The sequence below is a fragment of the Xenopus laevis genome, chromosome 6S (assembly GCF_017654675.1).
Source record: "Xenopus laevis strain J_2021 chromosome 6S, Xenopus_laevis_v10.1, whole genome shotgun sequence".
In the NCBI taxonomy this organism is placed as follows: Eukaryota; Metazoa; Chordata; class Amphibia; order Anura; family Pipidae; genus Xenopus; species Xenopus laevis.
This window is the reverse complement of record NC_054382.1, coordinates 24158673-24179416: the sequence shown is the minus strand read 5'-3', so window position 1 is coordinate 24179416 and position 20744 is coordinate 24158673. Positions and strand designations below refer to the sequence as shown.

General features: G+C 38.5%; 1 protein-coding gene across 4 annotated transcripts in view; it reads right to left on the bottom strand.

The window, feature by feature from the left end:
* Positions 1-4297: 4297 nt before the first annotated feature.
* Positions 4298-20744, bottom strand: part of cdk14.S (cyclin-dependent kinase 14 S homeolog) — a 288439-nt gene continuing 271992 nt past the window's right edge. For all 4 annotated transcript variants that reach the window (XM_041567463.1, XM_018269154.2, XM_018269153.2 and 1 more), the window contains one exon: positions 4298-4989. The gene's annotated coding sequence lies outside the window, so the exon portion shown is untranslated. The remainder of the gene's footprint in view (positions 4990-20744) is intronic.

Sequence of the window (20744 nt, the reverse complement as noted above, 5' to 3'; positions counted from 1 at the left end):
ATATTTTTCTTTCTTTTAAATTCTTGGGCTATTTAAATCATTCCACTACTAACTTTTGCGATATATATATGAAATAGCACAGTGGAAAGGTAGACTACCCTTCTCCAGTATTTTGGATTTTTATTCCTTTTAATCATGGTACAGCAATGCCCCTTGGCGAAAACTCTCCTGAATCTCTTAGAAAAAGAGATTTCTATTAAATTCTCAATATACCACATACTTAGGTTTTAACATTTTGCAAGCTTTAAGGGTAAGGCCACACGCGGCGATTCGTTTTCCGAAGTCGCCCAAAGAGCAACTTCGGCGACTTTGGAAAATGACCGCCACGTGTGATTAGCGCCGCCGTTTTTTTCATTTTAGCCGGCGCAGAGTGAGGGAAGGCGTTTGGGGAGATGGGTCGCCGCAAAGACGAGGTGATTAGTCGCCAGGCGACCAAATCTCCCCAAAACGCCCAGTGTGTCCTTACCCTAAATATTTACAATATTACAAACAATTCTTCTATAGCCATTTACAGTAATTCACTATGGCCTTGTACATCCAAATAAAGAAAAAACTGCATGGTCTTGTAGCGTCATTTTTTCTCACTGTATTTCATAAGTGTCAGATTGAAGTCAAATTATACCCTGTAAATAGTTTTCTCCCATTTATTTTGTCATTTGTATGAGGACAGAGCAAGGGGTGGCCCAAACACTGGTTGGAAGGAGTAGCCTGAAGGCCAGTTAGATTTAAAGAAAATACCTACTGGTTCTGGAAGCCCAGCTTGAAGGTCTATTAGGTTAAAATTTTAAGGGGCTGATTCATTAACTTCCAGTGAAGGTTTCGAATTAAAAAAACTTCGAATTTCAAAGTGTTTTTTAGGCTACTTCGACCATCGAATGGGCTACTTCGACCTTCGACTACGACTACGAATCGAAGGATTTTGAACTAAAAATCGTTCGACTATTCGAACATTCGATAGTCGATGTACTGTCTCTTTAAAAAAAACTTCGACCCCCTAGTTCACCACCTAAAACCTACCGAACTCAATGTTAGCCTATGGGGAAGGTCCCCATAGGCTTTCCTAAGTTTTTCTGATCGAAGGATATTCCTTCGATCGTTGGATTAAAATCCTTCGATCGTTCGATCGTACTATCTGCGCTAAATCCTTCGACTTTGATATTCGAAGTCGAAGGATTTTAATTCCCAGTCGAATATCGAGGGTTAATTAACCCTCGATATTCGACCCTTAGTGAATTGGCCCCTAAGTGTTCCCCCTCCTAGATATTTTTTTTAAAAAATATGGCTGAATGGTTGATATAATAATGCTGTTATATATCTGCTATAATCTGCTCGAGTGAAGGAATAGAAGAAAAAATACTTTGAATTTCGAATGGTCGAATATGGCTACTTCGACCATCGAATAGGCTACTTCGACCTTCGACTACGACTTCAAACGAATGTTTCGAACTAAAAATCGTTTGACTATTCGACCATTCGATAGTCGAAGTACTGTCTATTTAAAAAATACTTTGACCCCCTAGTTCTCCACCTAAAGCCAACGAGGCCAATGTTAGCCTATGGGGAAGGTCCCCATAGGCTTCCTAACAATTTTCTGATCAAACGAATATCCTTCGATCGATGGATTAAAATCCTTCGAATCGAAGGATTTAATTTTTCCATCGAACGATTATTCCTTCGATCGTTCAATCGTAGGAATAGCACTAAATCCTTCGACTTCGATATTCAAAGTCGAAGGATTTACATTTGGCAGTCGAATATCGAGGGTTAATTAACCCTTGATATTCGACCCTATGTAAATCTGCCCCCAAATGTTAAAGTTTAAAAAGTAAAAATTTCTTTAAGGGGCAGATTTATCAACGGTCAAGGTGAATTTTCGAATTGAAAAAATTAGAATTTCAAGCTATTTTTGTGTACTTCGACTAGGGAGAATTCGATTCAAATTTGCAAAAAATTTGAAAATCGAAATTTAAAAATTCGACTTTGACCATTCACCATCTTAAATCTGCCGAATTGCTGTTTTAGCTTATGGGGGACCTCCTAGAACCTATTTGGAGTCAATTGGTGGACTTTGAAAAATCAAAGTTTTTTTGGGGGAAAACTTTGACTTGAATTCGATCGAATGCGCTATTCCTTCGTTCCGAACGTTTAGAATTCGGCTGAACACGGACCTATTTGACCCAAAAAAAACTTTGACTTCATTTCGGTTGTTTTTTTTTTTATTTGAATTCCTGAGTTTTTTAAATTTGGGTTAATAAACCCTCGAATTTAAATCCTTCGAATTTAAATCCTTCGAATTCGAACTTTTCATTAGGTTTTAATTTTTTATTTTTTTATAGTTATTTGCCTTTTTCTTTTGACTCTTTGCAGCTTTCAAATGGGCGTCGCTGACTCCCTTCTAAAAAACTAATTTTCTGTAAGGCTACAAATGTATTGTTATTGTTACTTTTTATTACTGATACTTCTATTCAGGCCCTCTCCTATTCATATTCCAGTCTCTTATTCAAATCAATGCATGGTTGCTAGGGGAATTTGGACCCTAGTTACCAGATTACTTAAGATGCAAATTTAAGAGCTTCTGAATAAAAAGCTAAACTACAAATAATTAAAAATGAAAACAAATTGCAAATTGTCCCAGAATATCACTCTCTACATTATACTAAAAGTTAACTCAAAAGTGAACAACCCCTTTCATCACTTCTCCTTATAAAATATCATCAATCCTTCCCTTAATTTCAGCTCTTTGTTCCCATGTTGAAATGAGGAAAGGTCCTAGTAAAGGTGTACGAGGCAAATAGTTGGGTAAACAGAAGGGTTCCCTCATGCCTGGACCCACCAGGAGTTTTCTGGTTTTCCAACATCATAGACTTGACCAATGCACAGCTTTTTTCGCTCACTAGTCCCTATTCCCAGGTTGAGGGATTTTAATAAGCTGATAACATATTATTTCCATAGAGCCAAACTTTAACACATCTTAAAATTTAAACATCTTATGCCATACCTTGCAAATTTTAATTTTCAATCCTAAATGACAGTAATTTGGAATACAGTGAATCAGTTTATACAAGCACTGGAAATGTCATATAGAATTAAAGTAAGCCTTTGATTCAAAGTCATTGCCAAACATTGCCTTCCAAAGTAAAAAAAAAAAGCTGTTAAAAAACCCCCCAAAAAAACTGTCTGGTACATAGTCAAGCATTTACATTTTGGCTTAAGAATTTGCTAGTTTCCAGCACCACTCATAGTGCAACGCGCAGAGAAGAACCCTTGGCTCACTTATTTATTATATTTTCAGTAACAAAAGCAAACAGCCCTGTGTTTTAAGAATATTTCAGACACACGTTTAAAAGAGAAAATTGCACATACATTTTTTCAGGATTACATTTGAATAGTTATGAGAGTCCCCCGACCCTTCCCTTTTCCCCAAAAAAATGACTAAGACTAAACGTGTCATCTGTATGGAATGTGTTAGAAAAGAAAATGTATAAGTGCTTTGGTATATGACGACAATTTTTTTTTATAGCTTGAAATATTCTCTTCAGAAGATAAAATACTGTAGGACCATTGCTATTCACAGTATCATTTTTGAGAATCCATGAAATGGTCAAGAAAATAAAATAAAGGTGTAGGATTCCTTATCCGGAAACCCGATATACAGAAAGCTACGAATTACGGAATGGCTGTCTCCCATTTTCTGCTACAAACTCCAATCAAATCCGTTCAGGGTTTTTTGCACTTATTTATTATTACATTTTTTACATAAGCTTTGCGGGGAAAAAAATCAGATTTTCATGATTTTTCAAAGATTTTTCATCCGGTTTTTAAGATTTTTTTTGATTTTTCAGGGGTATTGCACGAAACCCAGTGCACATCATAAAATCATTGGGACTTCTCCCGTTGACTTATATGCAACCTCGACAGGTCTAAAATGCTGGATTTTCAGATTCGGACTTTTACATCCTCGGGGTTTAATAAATTCCGAAAAATTTGTGATTTTTTAAAAGTCTGCTTTTATAAAGAAAAATCACAACATTTTCGTGACTTTTGCATTCAGAGTTTAGTAAATAAACCCCTTAATGTAACTGATCATATCCTAAGGGCTCTTAGACACGGGCGGTTTTACCTGCGCTCCCCTGCGTTTCACTTTCTTCCGTTCAGCCACAGGGGAGCGCAGGAGTAGACGCACTCAATTATTGTGAAGGGGGCTGTACTCACACAGACGCATGTAAGCGTGAAACGCAGGTTGGGATGCAGCATGTTGCATTTCAACTGCATTCGGCGCATACATGCGTCGGTGTGAGTACAGCCCCCTTCACAATAATTGAGTGCGTTTACTCCAGGAGAAAACGGCCATGTGCAAGGGCCCTAAAGGTAAAACAAAACAAGGGAAACATATATTTACTTGAATGCTACAGCACTGTAGTTTCTGGCTCTGTAATTATTTTCATGGTTAATAACACAACACATGGTATAATTTTACAAAGATTTCAATGAGCATACACAAAAGACTAAATCGTTTTAAGAAAATGTTGCAGTTCTGCCTGGGCCTTAAATATAAGGCTTTTTATGTTGCTAGGTTTTCTTTTTGTTTTATACCGTATGTAGGAACATCCATCTTTCATCCATTAACTAAATTCATAACATAATCAAAATAAATACAATTTTTTTTAAAAAAAAAGAGGAAAAAAATAATGGTGGACTTGTGATGGAGCCATAGTGAAGAGTTTTCAAAGCACAAATGAAGAAAAAGGAAAAATGAGTCAAAAGTGTACATATATATATATACATACACCCTCAACAGTGCAGTTAACAAAATACGATTGATTCTTCATATAAATCACTAGATGCGTGCAAGGCTTGAAGTACATTATTTTTATTGTGTGAAACAGTGTCTTGCCAAATTCAGTCCTCTGCGGTATTTAATCAGCAGAATGTATGAGAAGATCCGAGCTTCCATTTCATAAGGCAAGCATCCCAGTCATTGGCATTCACCTGCAAAATAATAAAGAGAGAACATCAAATATTTACACTTTGCAATAAAAACATAATTCGTTTAAAGACAATTAGAACACTTACCCTGCCTAGTCTATCCTAACCCCAAATTACTGTAAACATGTATAGGATCCCTTATCCGGATACCCGATATCCAGAAAGCTCCAAATTACGGAATGGCTGTCTCCCATAGACCCCATTTTATCCAAATAATCCGAATTTTTAAAAATGATTTCCTTTTTCTTTGTAATAATAAAACAGTAGCTTGTACTTGATCCCAACTAAGATATAATTAAACATTATTGGAGGCAAAACCAGCCTGTTGGGTTTATTTAATGTTTAAATTAATTTATAGTAGACTTAAGGGATAAAGACCCAAATTACGGAAAGATCTGTTATCCGGAAAACCCCAGGTCCCGAGCATTCTGGATAACAGGTGATTTTTTTTTCATTCACACTTTTAGACTCATATTTAGTGACGGACAAATTTGTCCCATTTCACTTCGCTGAAAAATTAGCGAATTTCACACGAAATTCTCAAAACGCCAGAAAAAAGCAAAACACAAATTGTGATGCCAGCGTCAATTCGCAGGCATCAAAATTGACGCTGGCAACAATGTGGCGCGCATTGAAGTCAATGGGCGTCTATATATTTGTCGGCGGTGTTGGAAATGTTGACAACGTAAAATAAAAAGTTGACGCCTTGCGAATTTTCGCTGGCAATTTTTCGTGGCAAATTCGAGAATTTGCGCCTGCCGAATAAATTCGCCCATCACTAAGTCCTATTCAAAGCAGCTTGAGAGGCCAATTTATCTACAGTATGTGGAAACTTCATGTTACCATGGCCAAAACATGAAGGTCACAACTCCTCTGGAACTGCAGTGCTACTAGGAGAGGGGAGTGACATTTTTGGTTAGAAAGTTCTCCACATTACATAAAATATATACCAGCTGGTCTCTTTTTGGGGGAGGCTAAGCCTCTCTAAATCTTCATTGTTCTCAGCCTGTGAGTGTTACAAAGCTCATAATTCACTAAAACCTCAGTTAAACCAGCAAATAAGGCAAAGGCACCAACGTAAACAGGGCTTATTTATGAATGGAAAGAGTGAATGTTTTTAACATAGCCAGTACAAACGCAGGCAACAGGTTAACAGGGAAATTTGTCACTCGCAGTCGTGCCAAAATAATAATAATAGATTAAAAATAAAAGATTATAAAAATGATCTCCCCGTTGGCCACTGCCCTTACCCAACTTGACCACAATTGTTCAGTCTGAAAGTAGACAAAATCGTACATTGTTATAAAATTGTAAAGGGCAGCATAATATTTAGATCAATAATCAGTAGTCATGGGCGAATAAATTTGCCAGGTGCGAATTTGTACTGAATTTCCACGTTTTGCCGCTGGCGAATAGATTAGCGAAACTGCGGCAAAAATTCTCAATGTCAAAAAAATTATTCGGACGCCCATTGACTTGCATTTGGACAAAATAGGCGCACAATCTACTGGAAATTCACAAATTTTTCCGCAAAGTGAAACTGGACAAATTCGCCCATTACTAATAATCAGGGTTTTTCCTCACAATTGCAGTTTTTTAAACTACAATTTTTGTGATGTATGAAAGGAAATAAAAGGAAAATGCAAATGAAAATCCCCACCACCTTAAAACTGTCAAAGCCATTGGGGGGGTCTCATTAGCCTCAATACTCCTTGCAGGCATCCAATCTACTCACACAAGTGCTTATCTCAGCACTGCACGTTAAGCTTCGTTATTATGTATGAAGGTGAAAAATCTTATAATCTAATATGCAAGCATAGTAGTAAAAACGCCCAAAGTCCTGTTAATTTCTCACTCACTGTGGACAAAGCTGTGTTATCTGTTTCCGCTTCTGTATTCTTCAGCTGATTAAAAAAATAATCAAGTGACAAAGCAGTAGCTCTTGTGGGACTGGCTCATTTAACCTGACAGAGTAGAGCTGGGAGATATATTTGCAAAGCCACTGTTCTAATAATTTATTTCTAACAAAGCTCCTTCTTTGATCAGATCATAATGCAGAAGGCTCGGACTTGCTGCTATATTCTGCTCAAACATTTCATTCTGCAAAACATTGGAGCATGTTATTTTTCATTAATGGTGTGAGAGCCTTGGCAACGTTTTCTCTGCCACCAGGGACAAAGAAGATATTTGGGGTATTCAGAATTCCCAGGGCTAGCCATGAGCATCATGTTTTAGAAAAAGATGAAAATAAGAAGCCCTGCTGGGCAGGTGAATGACCTGTGGGAGTGGACTCTGTTTGCTAGGATTCTGCACATCTCTAACATCAGGCACAGACCAATTGATTAGATCATCTTCTGCCCGCCACCAACTAGGCTCAGGAGACTAATTAGCGGAAGTACTGCCTACACAGACACCCCATTGACACCTAATTTGCTCAGCCTAAGCCCTTGGGGAGAATGTATTATCTGTGCAGCTGCACTTCATGCATTTCTGAATTTAGACATAAGCAAGCCAGTGCTGCTTTTTTATTCTCTCTCTAGAACAATGAATTCTGAGCAATGCACACTGATACGGATGGAAAATTGAAACTAGACGGATAAATGGAAGCTACCTCTTTATTTCAGAAATGTACTCCTGGAATAATAAACTGGTTCTAAAGAAAAACATTAATACAATACAAACATGGGTCGCTTATTATGACGGTAGCTTACAGCGGAATTTAGCCAAGGATTATCATGGTCTGGGCCACGAGTCAGAGGGAAATATCTGATGAACACAATTTAGCTCAGAGAATGTAGGTACCATGCTTTAAAAGACCAAGGAAAAAACAGTAGGCTCTCAAAGATCCCATGATAGGTAAAGTCCAAAAAACTGCAGACTTTATTAAAGGGATCCTGTCATCAAAAAACATGTTTTTTTCAAAACACATCAGTTAATAGTGCTGCTCCAGCAGAATTCTGCACTGAAATCCATTTCTCAAAAGACCAAACAGATTTTTTTATATTCAATTTTGAAATCTGACATGGGGCTAGACATTTTGCCAATTTCCCAGCTGCCCCTGGTCATGTGACTTGTGCCTGCACTTTAGGAGAGAAATGCTTTCTGGCAGGCTGCTGTTTTTCCTTCTCAATGTAACTGAATGTGTCTCAGTGAGACATGGGTTTTTACTATTGAGTGTTGTTCTTAGATCTACCAGGCAGCTGTTAACTTGTGTTAGGGAGCTGTTATCTGGTTACCTTCCCATTGTTCTTTTGTTTGGCTGCTGGGGGGGTTGATATCACTCCAACTTGCAGTACAGCAGTAAAGAGTGATTGAAGTTTATCAGAGCACAAGTCACATGACTTGGGGCAATTGACAATATGTCTAGCCCCATGTCAGATTTCAAAATTGAATATAAAAAAATCTGTTTTCTCCTTTGAGAAATGGATTTCAGTGCAGAATTCTGCTGGAGCAGCACTATTAACTGATTCATTTTGAAAACATTTTTTTTTCCCATGACAGTATCCCTTTAAGGTAAATACAAGATGTGCACAAAGCCTTACACACTAGATAATAGACAGCTCTCACCAGATCTTGAGCTTCGGTTTCAGCTGAATAGAGCTGCTGTGTCACTTCAATACGCTATAAGTACCTATAAGTGATTGAAACTCCTAAATTCATAATCTGCCATCTGAATACAAATTGGTGTGAGAAGGTCCAGAGTTTGTGTTCCACAGTGGAACACATGTGCTAAATAACAACCGGCGCCATTTTGGATTGACAAACTCAAAGCGGGGCATCCACAGAGCGTTAGATTTTCCCTGTGAGAGGGGAGGGGCATGATCGGGCTACAACACAAACCAGAGCGCAGGATCTGGTGAGAGCTGTCCATTATCTTGGGACATGTGTTCTAAAAGAGGGTGGTGGGGGAAGCCCCAATATATACCCATTTGCCCTGTAAATAAACATATGTCCTTTGTGCACTATTATATATAAACTCTGCTGGAGTAGGAATATATAACTTTCATCTTACTCCCCAAAATTAACCTTGGGGACTTTTCTGTTGGAGAACTATAACTCACACATTGAAATCTTGGTTGGCTAAATTCCGGATTGGAAAATAGGAGCTGAACATATTATTATTATTATTAACATGTATTTATATAGCGCCAACATATTGCGTACATAGAGGAGAATTATTTAGGGAATAGTGATTCGTTTTTAACTAGTAATTCATTTTTGTTATAATTAATTATGTGTATGAATTTGTATGGATTGATTGGGGTCCTGGCCGGCCAGGTTTTAAAGTGATTTGGATTTTTATGGAACAATAAAATATATATCAACTTGGTCTTAAAGGAGAAGGAAAGCAACTGAGGCATTTTATTGCCAATAGATTAAGCACAATAGTGCAAGCTAGAATGCTATATTTATTCTGTAGAATGTTTTACCATACCTGAGTAAAAAGCTCTAGAAGCTCATTGTTTGTTTAGGATAGCAGCTGTAGTATTAGCTTGGTGTGACATCACTTCCTGCCTGAGTCTTTCCCTGCTCTGGGCTCAGATTACAGCAGAGAAGGGAGGGGGGAAGAGGAGCAAACTGAGCATGCTCACGCCCGGGGCAAGGAGGTTTAAGCTAAAGGCAGGAAGTCTGATACAGAAGCCCATGAGTACACAATAGAAGGAAAGAAATGCAGTGTTTCTTTTAACGGGGGACTCAGAACAGCATTACTTTGAGGGTTTACTGGTATATTTAGGTGGACCTTTCTGATAAGGCTTACTTATTTTTAACCTTTCCTTCTCCTTTAATTACACCTCTTAAATTATTTATTTATTCTATTTATTGGTATCCTCAAAGGGACCTTGAGGATTAAAATGTGTATTAGAGACAGGTTGAAGAGAAATACATTTTCCCTTTAAGCCACATTACCCTATATGGTTTCTTCATACACAGAGACGGTGAAATTGTAGGGATCAATACACAGAAATATGGCATGTCCTAAACATTTGACCCTGATCACGTAAGTTAGGAAAATTACAGCCCTTAGTATGTAAGAAAGTTTGCAGAAATTTAGTGCAGATGTGTCCCACCATGTCAGTCCAACAATTATGATGTTGTACTATAAGCCTTGTCTTGCCTTGTCTACCTGTTATATTATCATAATGCATAACCTAGACAGACATTACAATAAGTCCTGTCTATTGTGATGCCATTATGTATGTATTATGTATGAACTGGACTGCAGTAGCTAGAAAGCTGCATATTTTTTTTTAGCTTTTTGAGTAACATAGCGGTAGGAAGATTTAGAATAACTGTGAGAGATAATGAAAGCCCTGGGTATGACAGGATTTCCCGATATCACAGGGGTGGCAGTGTCTGACATGGAGAAGAAGACATTACATAACAAAATGATAAGGAGGGAAGTTAGATTTTGCTATTTCCAGTTTCCCTTTAATGAGGGAATGGAAGGATCATTACTATAACTCATGGTCTGCTGCAGTAAAGATACATTCAATACCTAAGCCACAATATGTACATTGTACATTTGCACTTATATATATAATTAAAACCCTCATATTTAATGTCATCCCAATGCTGTCCATTTGTCCCCAATCCATCATTAGAATAGAAAAAATCATAATAATGAGGAAATGGTAGCCTTTAAGAAGATATTTGAAAATCCAAGGGCAGAGACACACGCTCAGATTCGGGGAGGTTTAGTCGCATGGCGATAACTCGTCTCTTCTTCTGGGTGACTAATCTCCCGAAATGCCTCCCGCCGGCTATCGATGGCAGGATGGCACTCGGAGCACTTCATTTTCCAAAGTCGTGAGGCAACTTCGGGCGACTTCTGCAGGAGCGATCGAGGCCCCTGCACTGCCTAAGACAGCTTAGTAAACTAAAAACTCAAAGTACCAGGAGCAGCATTTTTGCCGACTCTGGTGCCTAGTGGGGCGCTGCCGCCTGAGACTAGTTACCCAACTCGCCTCATTGGCGGAGTGCCCCTGTACTTCGAAAAACGAAGTGCACCAATTGCCATCCCGCGGGTGATTTACATTCTAGCTGGCAGGAGGCAGTTCGGGGAGATTAGCCGGGCGACTAATCTCCCCGAATCTGAGCGTGTGTGCCCTTAAAGGCAAAAACCGTAAAGGCTGCTACTGTGTTTTAGGGAGACCAGCCAGATAAAGAAAACCTGCTGTCAATAGAGGACTGAAATATGGGGTAGGAAAAAGTGTATAGTATAGCAGAGTAAAATAACAAAGTAAAAGAATACATGTAAAAGTAAATAAATCAAATATATTTACAAAAAAGTTATTTTATTATGTGTCCTTATCTGCATAGACGCACGCTCTGCACTAGCAAATACCTGCCTCCAATACTCTCTGTAGGAGTGTTAAGTGGACATGTGGGAAACATGGGGAAAGTTGGCTAAATTGGCCCAATGTGCAAATGCCAAAGAGATGTCAGAGGAACAAACAGCCCAGTACTATAGATATATAGGTATTGGACCTGTTATTCAGAATATTCTAGACCTGCAGCTTACTAGATAAGGGATCTTTCTACAGTTCTCCATTTAAACATAAAATAAAGCCAATAGGATGCCTCTAAAAATAAATTTAAAAATAATTTTAAAAAATCTTCATTATTTGCTTAAAATGGAGTCTGTGGGAGATGGCCATTACATAATTTGGAGCCATTTGGATAATGGTTTCCAGTTAATGGATCCCATTCCTGAAAAATTAGAGTGATGTTCATGTTGCATGTGCATAAAAATGTTCATAAAATAAAGAAAAACGGGTTTACCCTCCTAGCAGTACAGTCATGTGATAATCATATTACAATGTTAATAGTAGTTATATAAAACTAAGGGGCAAATTCACTAAAGGGTGAATTTTCATGAGCCCACCCTAAAACAAATGTGGCAAAAATATTTAATAGTTAGGGCTTTTGAAGGCAATCCCGCTTTAAAATTTGAAGTGTTTTTTTATGATTTTCATGCATACAGGATATGATGTCACTGACATAAGATTGAGGAGGATGTAGCTTCATCTTATCACCAGCAGTAAGGTGGCAAAGGAAACTCTGGCAAAAATGGTAACGTTCTGTAAAATTCGCACTTTGGTGAATTTGCCGAGTAAAGATCGTTCGCCTGAGAGAAAATATGCCTGGTTATAGGGCACAAAACTGTGCTAGTGATGGTCTCTTTCGCTAGGGAATTGTCCTCTACGCCTGTTAGTAAATTGGCAATGTCACTGCAAATTAGATTTCTGCCTATTTTTTTTTTTGCTAGTGACGACCATTTCGCCCTTTAGTAAATCTGCCCCTAAGAATCCATACATTCTAAAAGGATGGATAAGGGACCTTACAATAGTATATTTGTATTTATATAGTTTCAGTGAGTGTGTGTATGTACGGACGGACGCTGAATTTCATTTGGAGGGGTTGAACTTGGGGTTTTGGTCTTTTTTCAATCCAACTTAAGTATGTTACTAAATATGATTACTTTTACACATTTCTTGAGGAAAAGACAAGACTGTAACTTTCCCCAAAACAGGATCATCCATTAAGCATACTACTGTTATACTGCATTTTAGGCAGTGCCTCTCTCTTCCAGAGTATCTTTATTGAATACTATTGTGTGTTTTAACATAAAGGGGTATATTTACTATTGGTCGAATATCGAGGGCTAATTAACCCTCGATATTCGACCCTCGAAGTAAAATCCTAGGACTTCGAATATCAAAGTCGAAGGATTTACCGCAAATGCTTTGATCGAACGATCGAAGGAAAAATCGTTCGATCGAACGATTAAATACTTCGAATCAAACGATTGGAAGGATTTTAATCCATCGATCGAAGGATTTTCCTTCGATCAAAAAAAACGTAGAAAGCTTATGGGGACCTTCCCCATAGACTAACATTGGTGCTCGGTAGGTTTTAGGTGGCAAAGTAGGTAGTCAAAGTTTTTTTTTAAAGAGAAAGTACTTTGACTATCGAATGGTCGAATAGTCAAACGGTTTTTAGTTTGAATCGTTCGATTCGAAGTCGTAGTTGAAGTAGCCAATTTGATGGTCGAAGTAGCCAAAAAAAATTCGAAATTCAAAGTTTTTTTCATTCGAATCCTTCACTCAAGCTTTGTAAATATGCCCCAAAATGTCAGGATTTTACAAATATATAAAATGTCTTTAGCCATTTAATGCCACAGTAATTATGGGACTGACCTAAAAAATAACCAAATAAATATATTATAGAAAGTCAATGCAAAATGGGTCATTTTGCTGCTGCCGTTATTATACACAACTGTAAACCTGAGTTGCCCGAATATAAAGTGAATTTTATACCGCTTGTTCCATAGCTAAAAAAAGCACAGTAACATTTATTCATATTTAAACACCTCGGAGAATTGTTTATGCTGCAGATTTTCCGAGTCCTTTAACTCTCATGAGACGACCGCAATTTATTTTTTAAACTCTTTTTCACTTTGACACTCAAGCAAAACCTTTCTCTTACCCCTATATTGTCTAAGGAGATTTGCTGTGCAAAGAAAGGATCTGTCCCAAGCCTTTTGCAATTACCATTTGAATCAGATTTGGGTGCATAAAGGAGTGGGAAGTAGGGAAGTCAATAGAGAACTTTAAGACAAAACTTTAAATAGGTGACAACTCGGCTTTTATATACCCAGGTGTATTGCTATTTAAAGTATAACCTTCTTTATATTTTATGTAATCATCTCTTTGAATATATTATTATTCCTTATTATGAGTGTTAATAGGACACAGGGGGGCACATTTACTTAGCTCGAGTGAAGGAATAGAATAAAAAATACTTCGAAGTTCGACCATCGAATTGGCTACTTTGACCTTCGACTATGACTTTGAATCGAACTAAAAATTGTTTGACTATTCGACCATTCGATAGTCCAAGTACTGTCTCTTTAAAAAAAACTTTGACCACCTACTTCGCCACCTAAAACCTACCGAACCTCAATGTTAGCCTATGGGGAACGATCGAGCGAATAGCACTAAATCCTTTGATTTCGATATTCAAAGTCGAAGGATTTAACTTCGACAGTCGAATATCGAGGGCTAATTAACCCTCGATATTCGACCCTAAGTAAATGTGCCCCATCATGTTGGATGGAAATATTTTTACAGAATATATATTTCTGGTAGGGATGCACCGAATCCACTATTTTGGCCGGATCCCCGAATCCTTTGTGAAAGATTCAGGCGAATACTGAACCGAATCCTAATTTGCATATGCAAATTGGGGCAGGAAAGGAAAAAGTGGAAAAAAATCTTCTTTAGTGTCGAAAAGTCACATGATTTCCCTACCCACACCTAATTTACATATGAAAATTAGGATTCGGATTTGGTTTGGCCAGGCACAAGGATTCGGCTGAATCAGAATCCTGCTGAAAAACACTGAATCTTGGATTCGGTGCATCCCTGATTTCTGGTACCTAAAACTTACATTAATATTCCAGATTTGTATCTAAGCTGTTGCCATGAGAATGAGGGCATCTAATATTCATTCAGAAGCTTGAACATTTCTGCTGAGGAAGACAAAGTATAATTAAAGGGAAATCCTTACCGGTCTGTAAGTGGGATGAACCTTTACTAGTATTCCCAGGGAATATATGGGCACGGCTTCATTTGTGCTGCACATAGATTTATGTTATATTTATCTGCATATTGGTACTTACTAGTGTATATCTGTGGGTCATTCTATTCTGGACATCAGAAATGCATCCTTGGTTTTGCTAGAAGAGGTAATCAAACATAGAATCTAAACCAGGGATCTCTTTATAAAGGATTGAAATGCTGTTTGCCTTATTTTTTTCAGCTGCAGAATCAGCAGATATATTCAATTATTAATGTATATGAAAAATATCTATACCACCAACATTCTTTGGAATTAGCTGCCACCCAAGAGAAGGCAGAACAAACGGTACTCTCGCATATTCGGCGCCGATCCAGGATACCATATGAGGACAACAGCGTTCGTGTAGGATTATCAGCTTTATTTCAACAGACACACAGGTGACGTACGCGTTTCTTGCCGGATCTCCCGGCACTTCCTCAGAGTCTGAGGAACTCTGAGGAAGTGCCGGGAGATCCGGCAAGAAACGCGTAAGTCAGCCCTGTACACCCACCGCTGCAACCCTCACCTGTGTGTCTGTTGAAATAAAGCCGATAATCCTACACGAACGCTGTTGTCCTCATATGGTATCCTGGATCGGCGCCAAATATGCGAAAGTACCGTTTGTTCTGCATTGAATGCCGGCGTGGAGTAGCCGGCGTCTCGCACAGGCTGCGGCTAGGAAGACACAGCATTTCCGGGTGAGCTCCGATGCGAACCGCATCATTTTTTATTTAGTTAACCCAAGAGTAGGCGGAAACTTTTTAGCCACCAGATAAATTTCGCAAATTTATTCGCTGGCGTTGAATAAACGCAGAAATTCACTGCAAGAACTAGATTTGGATCTTTAAATTAAGGATGCATGGAATGCCATTGAAGAGTCTGTCCAGTCTTAGAACTTTTTCCAGGTTTCGGAGTCTAAAGCAACAGACAACAGAAGGCAAATACATTTGCAGATGATGAAATTGACTGCTTTTGCTTAAATTTGAATATGCACATTTCAGTTTGGTATTTGGTGGAATTGGTTATACCTTTGAATTGACCCAATGGTAAATAATATCATTAGTCCAATGCTACTATCAAACTCCAGATATGGATCCTTGTTTCAAGTATTGGTATTTGCAGATACAAGTCAATGCAATATAAAATTACTGGTTATTATTTTAACAAAACTTATGGTATGTAAGTAGGGTCCAATTAGTAGAGAAAATATTTTGCTTTTTCTGCAGTCCCAGGTGAGCTCACGTGGAAGGAAAAACCGTATCAGTAACAATACCTGCACAGCATTTCATCAACAACGGCATTTGTCATCCCAGAATCTGGAAGGAGTCAGGCTCCAAAGGAAAGATGATCAAAGCAGTGGATGATATTTCAGCTCCGATAGCCATCTATGGAAATGAATAGTTCTGGAATCTGATGGTCATGTTATAAAATTGTGGGAGTCAGGCATACACCTGACAGTCACACGCAGACCTGACAGTATTTTTTAATGGCACTGCATTAGCAAGCCCTGCTAAATAACCAAGGCCCTGCTGAAAAAATGTCAGCTCCAGCAGTGTTCATTTGATGGGTTTGCCTTCTATGCAACTTTGTACAAACACTTTGCCAAATACAGTGTAATCCAAATGACTGGATGCTATATTCATGCCTTGACAAAACAGGATGTGTTGTGGAATAAGAATGTTCTTTTGCACTGCTGGAATACTGTAAATATGTCTTCTGTTTGTGATTTACAGCAGGGTTTTTGGAATTGGGGGTTGGAAAAAAATAAAGTGAGTCTGAGCAATGCATCTGGCAAAGAGGGTTCTGCTGTTTTACAGACACGAGCTGCAGAGCGCAACTGTCAGAGCTTCTGACATTATCATTCCCATTTTACTAGAATCAAACCTCGGGAATGCACTATGCCAGTACAGGTTGATATCAAAGGCTTCCTGCCCGTTCAGAAAACAATGAACAGGAGTCATTATTGCCCTAATAAATATACTATACAGACAAGAGCAATTTCATGTGCCATTTTTAGGAGTGGGTAAAATATTGAAAGATGCACCCATGCGGACATCCAACACTATGATCACTTCCCTCAGCATCATGGTAAGAGCATGGGAACAAACTGGCATCTACTGACACAGGACTTCCACCTCAATCCACCAGTGCTAATATGCTAAACTAGGCTGGCAATGGCACTTTGGAAAATCAAAAATAAATATGACAGTTGGAATGAATGTGGACGTCACCTTAAATCCTTATATATTTTATAATAAGATAAATGTCTACAATAATAAATTACAAAAAGTTTTTTTATTATTATTATTGTTTAGATAACGCATTAGAGACCAAGGACAGTGCTATTATCTTAAAGTCTATGTCACACAGGGGTTTTGCCTAGAAACGCTCACTTAGGTATTTGGTAGTCAGCCTGTTATTGTTATGTGTGCTTTTTGGCGGTTTGTAGGTGCATTCTTACACCACTTTTTTTCTACGTGAGCAAAGTGACAGTCATAAAGCCCCATAAGCCAAAGGACAAAAATTTTTGCTTTATGAAAAATATTGATGGACAGAGTATAAGGATTCACCTAGGCCATTTTAGACATTGCAGTTAATAGCAGCTAATAACTTATTGGGAACCAATATTTGTGGCAATTTGAGCAGCACCAAGTCTGGTTGTTCACTTTTTTATACAAATCACAAAATCTGAATTTTTCAGATTTTTCTAAATAAAAAAAAGTCAGACCAAACTGGAATCCACCATTTTACCTTATTTATTATTTTAAAATCTTGATTGAAACAGTCTGGGTAAAAACTCGATAAAATTAAGAGAAAACCTGAATCGTAAGATTTTTTCGGAGTTTTTCCCAAATTGCTCGTTTTTTCTGGCTTTTTCCTATAAATTCGGATTTTTGCCTGAAAAGGTTGGTTTTTCAGATTAATTTCTGCGCAGAGCACAGAAACTTCAAAATAGGATAGGGGCCTCTGCTATTGACTTATACACAACCTCAACAGGTCTGAGATGGTGGATTTTCTGATTCAGGCTATTTGCTGCACAGGGCTTTAATAAATCTCAAAAAATTTGAGTTAAAATAATAAAAAGAAAAAATCGAGTTTTGTCCCAAAAAGCCCAACCAGAGTTTAGTAAATAACCCCCATAAAGTGTGATATATCTCTAGTGTGGCAGGGGATGTACCAGACATGCCTGGAAATTGCTACCCTGTGTTTAATGCAACCCATGTATCATTTGTTTATGCAGCGTGTGCTAGGCTCAAGACAACTTTGGGAAGCATGGTATAGGGTTCTTTCTACTCCTTATGTTTAGCATGCAAGTACAACATGAAGGCCTATAAATATTCAGATATCCAGTTACATATATGACTATAAGTATACTTCTTTTAACAAGATTTTGGTACAGTGATCAATATTACCAGGCCCAACTCATTTTAGATGTAGAAGTAGTTGAGTCGCTGCCCTCATTCCCCTATATAACTGGACAGCAACCTGACTTCAAATACAAGAGTTAAGTTATTGATGCATAGTCAGTAGAAAATCTTCCCAGTTCACACATGGGGGTAAATTTATCAAAGAGTGAAGTTCCTCTTTGATAAATATACCCCATGGGGTCTGGGTGCACATGCCCCCGACCAGCAATCCCCAACCAGTGGCTCGTGAGCAACATGTTGCTCTCCAACTCCTTGGATGTTGCTCCCAGTAACTTTATTTTTTAATTCCTGGCTCGGAGGCAAGTTTTGGTTACATATAATCTAGGTGTCCTCTACTGTCACATAGAACCTCTTGCAGACTGCCAGGGCACACAGGGTCTAATAAATCACAACCCCTTATTTGGATAACTCAGGGACATTTTATTATGCTTGTTTTGCTCCCCAACTCTTCTTATGTTTGAATGTGGCTCACGGGCAAAAAAGGTTAGTGACTCCTGCTCCAGAACTACAGCTCAAGGGAACAGCAGGCACTTATGCACTTAGGCACTTAATCATAGGTTAATTAAATTCCTAAGAGCAACCTGACTTCCTCCACATTTAAACTGAAATTGCATCCTGGGAGTGACATGTATATATTCATTTATAAGGATCTCACTATCCAGTAATTTCATAATGTTTTGTTTTTTTAAAATTTATTTTGTATGTCTATTTTGCCTAATTAATTCTACAGTTATTTAACGAGAAACATGACTCATTCTTTGCAATGTTCTTTAAAACTGACCCTGCTTTTGTTATGTTTCTCAAAAGCAAATCTAAACTTTCTCCTATTTGTTTATTTTCCAGGGCTAATAATGTGCTTAATGTTATGAGACGCTGACAGGTTTTAAGTAGATCACTCGCTTTAATCCAAATGATTCCACAAAGTCAGACTGAAATATGCAGGACAGGCCCTGGCATGTTAGGAATAAGTGAAAAATACTGCTCACATAGGAACAGCCGAGTACATTCCACTTGCACTGAGTGATTTGACTGCAGATTATTTAGTAAATTCTCTCTTCTCAAGGACAAGAAGTTTATATCTTAAAAGCAGAAACAGAGCTGGCAACTCTTACTCAGCCCAAAACAAGACTAATGCAAGTCTGTATGCGTTTGCTGGGTCATAAAAACCAGGCAGCAATATTTATGCCAAATTTTGTCAGAAGTATATCACCAACCCTGAAGGATTTTATAAGGCGACAATAATGCACCCACATGAGTGCATAACTTAGCTGTCTGGAAGACAAAAGAAAGACTCAAAAAAGCATGGGGGTTAAAAAAAATCAAATCAATATTTAAAAAAATAAAGGGATGTAGAAACTAATGGTCTGGTGCAACACTCTTCCAGCGGCTTATGAGCGGGCTAAACGCTGTCATCTGACCCACCCTCCCTGTGGTATCAGTCATCTCTGATTCATCTTCTTGCTTCTGACAATTGTGGTTTATTTATACATTTGTGTCTGCCCTGTCCACTAGTGATGTGCTGGTCAGGAAATACTTAACCTGCACTTAACGCTAACCCATAGGACTTGCGCCCATTCCATACTCATGCCTTCTCAATCTGTATGCTACTTCTGTGCCCGCCTCTGGTTCCAAGACAAGGAATCTTCTGGAGCAATGGAGGAGTGTACTTCTTGAACCCGCCCAACCAGTGGTCAACCCACAGGTCACCAGCGGGTGCAGATGTACAGGAAATAACATCGCTCTGGGTTGGGTTTGTTCATTTAGCTTTGTCTGCATTTAAAATTGTCAATCACCCAGAATTTGAAAACAAAAGATCAGCCATTCAATTAAGTAGGAGAATGGAAAGCCCACTTGTGAAACGGCCCAAAAGGGCCTGAAATGTTGCCTTATTTGAGTGTATATGGGCTAAATAAACACATTTTTCATTCATTTAAATTTTCAATGTGCTACTGGAATTTTCGCAGCTGTATACTGATACAAGGTAAGGCCCTTCCAGGCACCTAACATCTAATTTGGTGTGTTTACAGTGAGTTGAGCTCCCTGATTTCAGCAGAAAGCCCATGTTCCGGCCTAGATTTGTGGTGAGGTCACAAAGGCCTGGGCCTAGGGCAGCAATGCGCCGAGCCGCTTTCCAGGGAGCACTGGGGAACGCAGCGGGGAGGGGGGTATGCGGACGGATGCTAGGATCATGCGTCCGGGCGCCAGGCCAGCACACATTTTGGTGCCCGCCAACTAAATCCGCCCACTAAATAAGGCAACGCACTGCTTTTTACCCATAATTTTGCATTTTCCACACCTGTGCCAAAGCAAACTCAAAATACTTTGCATGTTTCATAGAGTGCAGAAGTTGCAACTAGCAGCTTCAAAGTGGGAGATTTCCTCCACATGCAACATTATCGTGCGGCAACTGAAGTACCCTGGAATCACCATCATATTAAAGGTGGTGGTAATTTGAGGGTTCAGAGGCATCGGTGCTTAGAGCAATTAGTCAGACATTTGGATACACAAGTACCTTTACTGAATAGTGTTAATATATTCGCACCACTGTGCCCATTTTATTGCACTGGCACTTGAGCGTTTATATCGCAAAAACAGAAAAACTGTACAGTAAAATTTAAAGTAGAAAGCAAAATACATTTAGAAATAGGCATCACACCATTATAAAGAGGATTTTGAAAAATGTGTTTGTGCCCTTTTGCACATCAC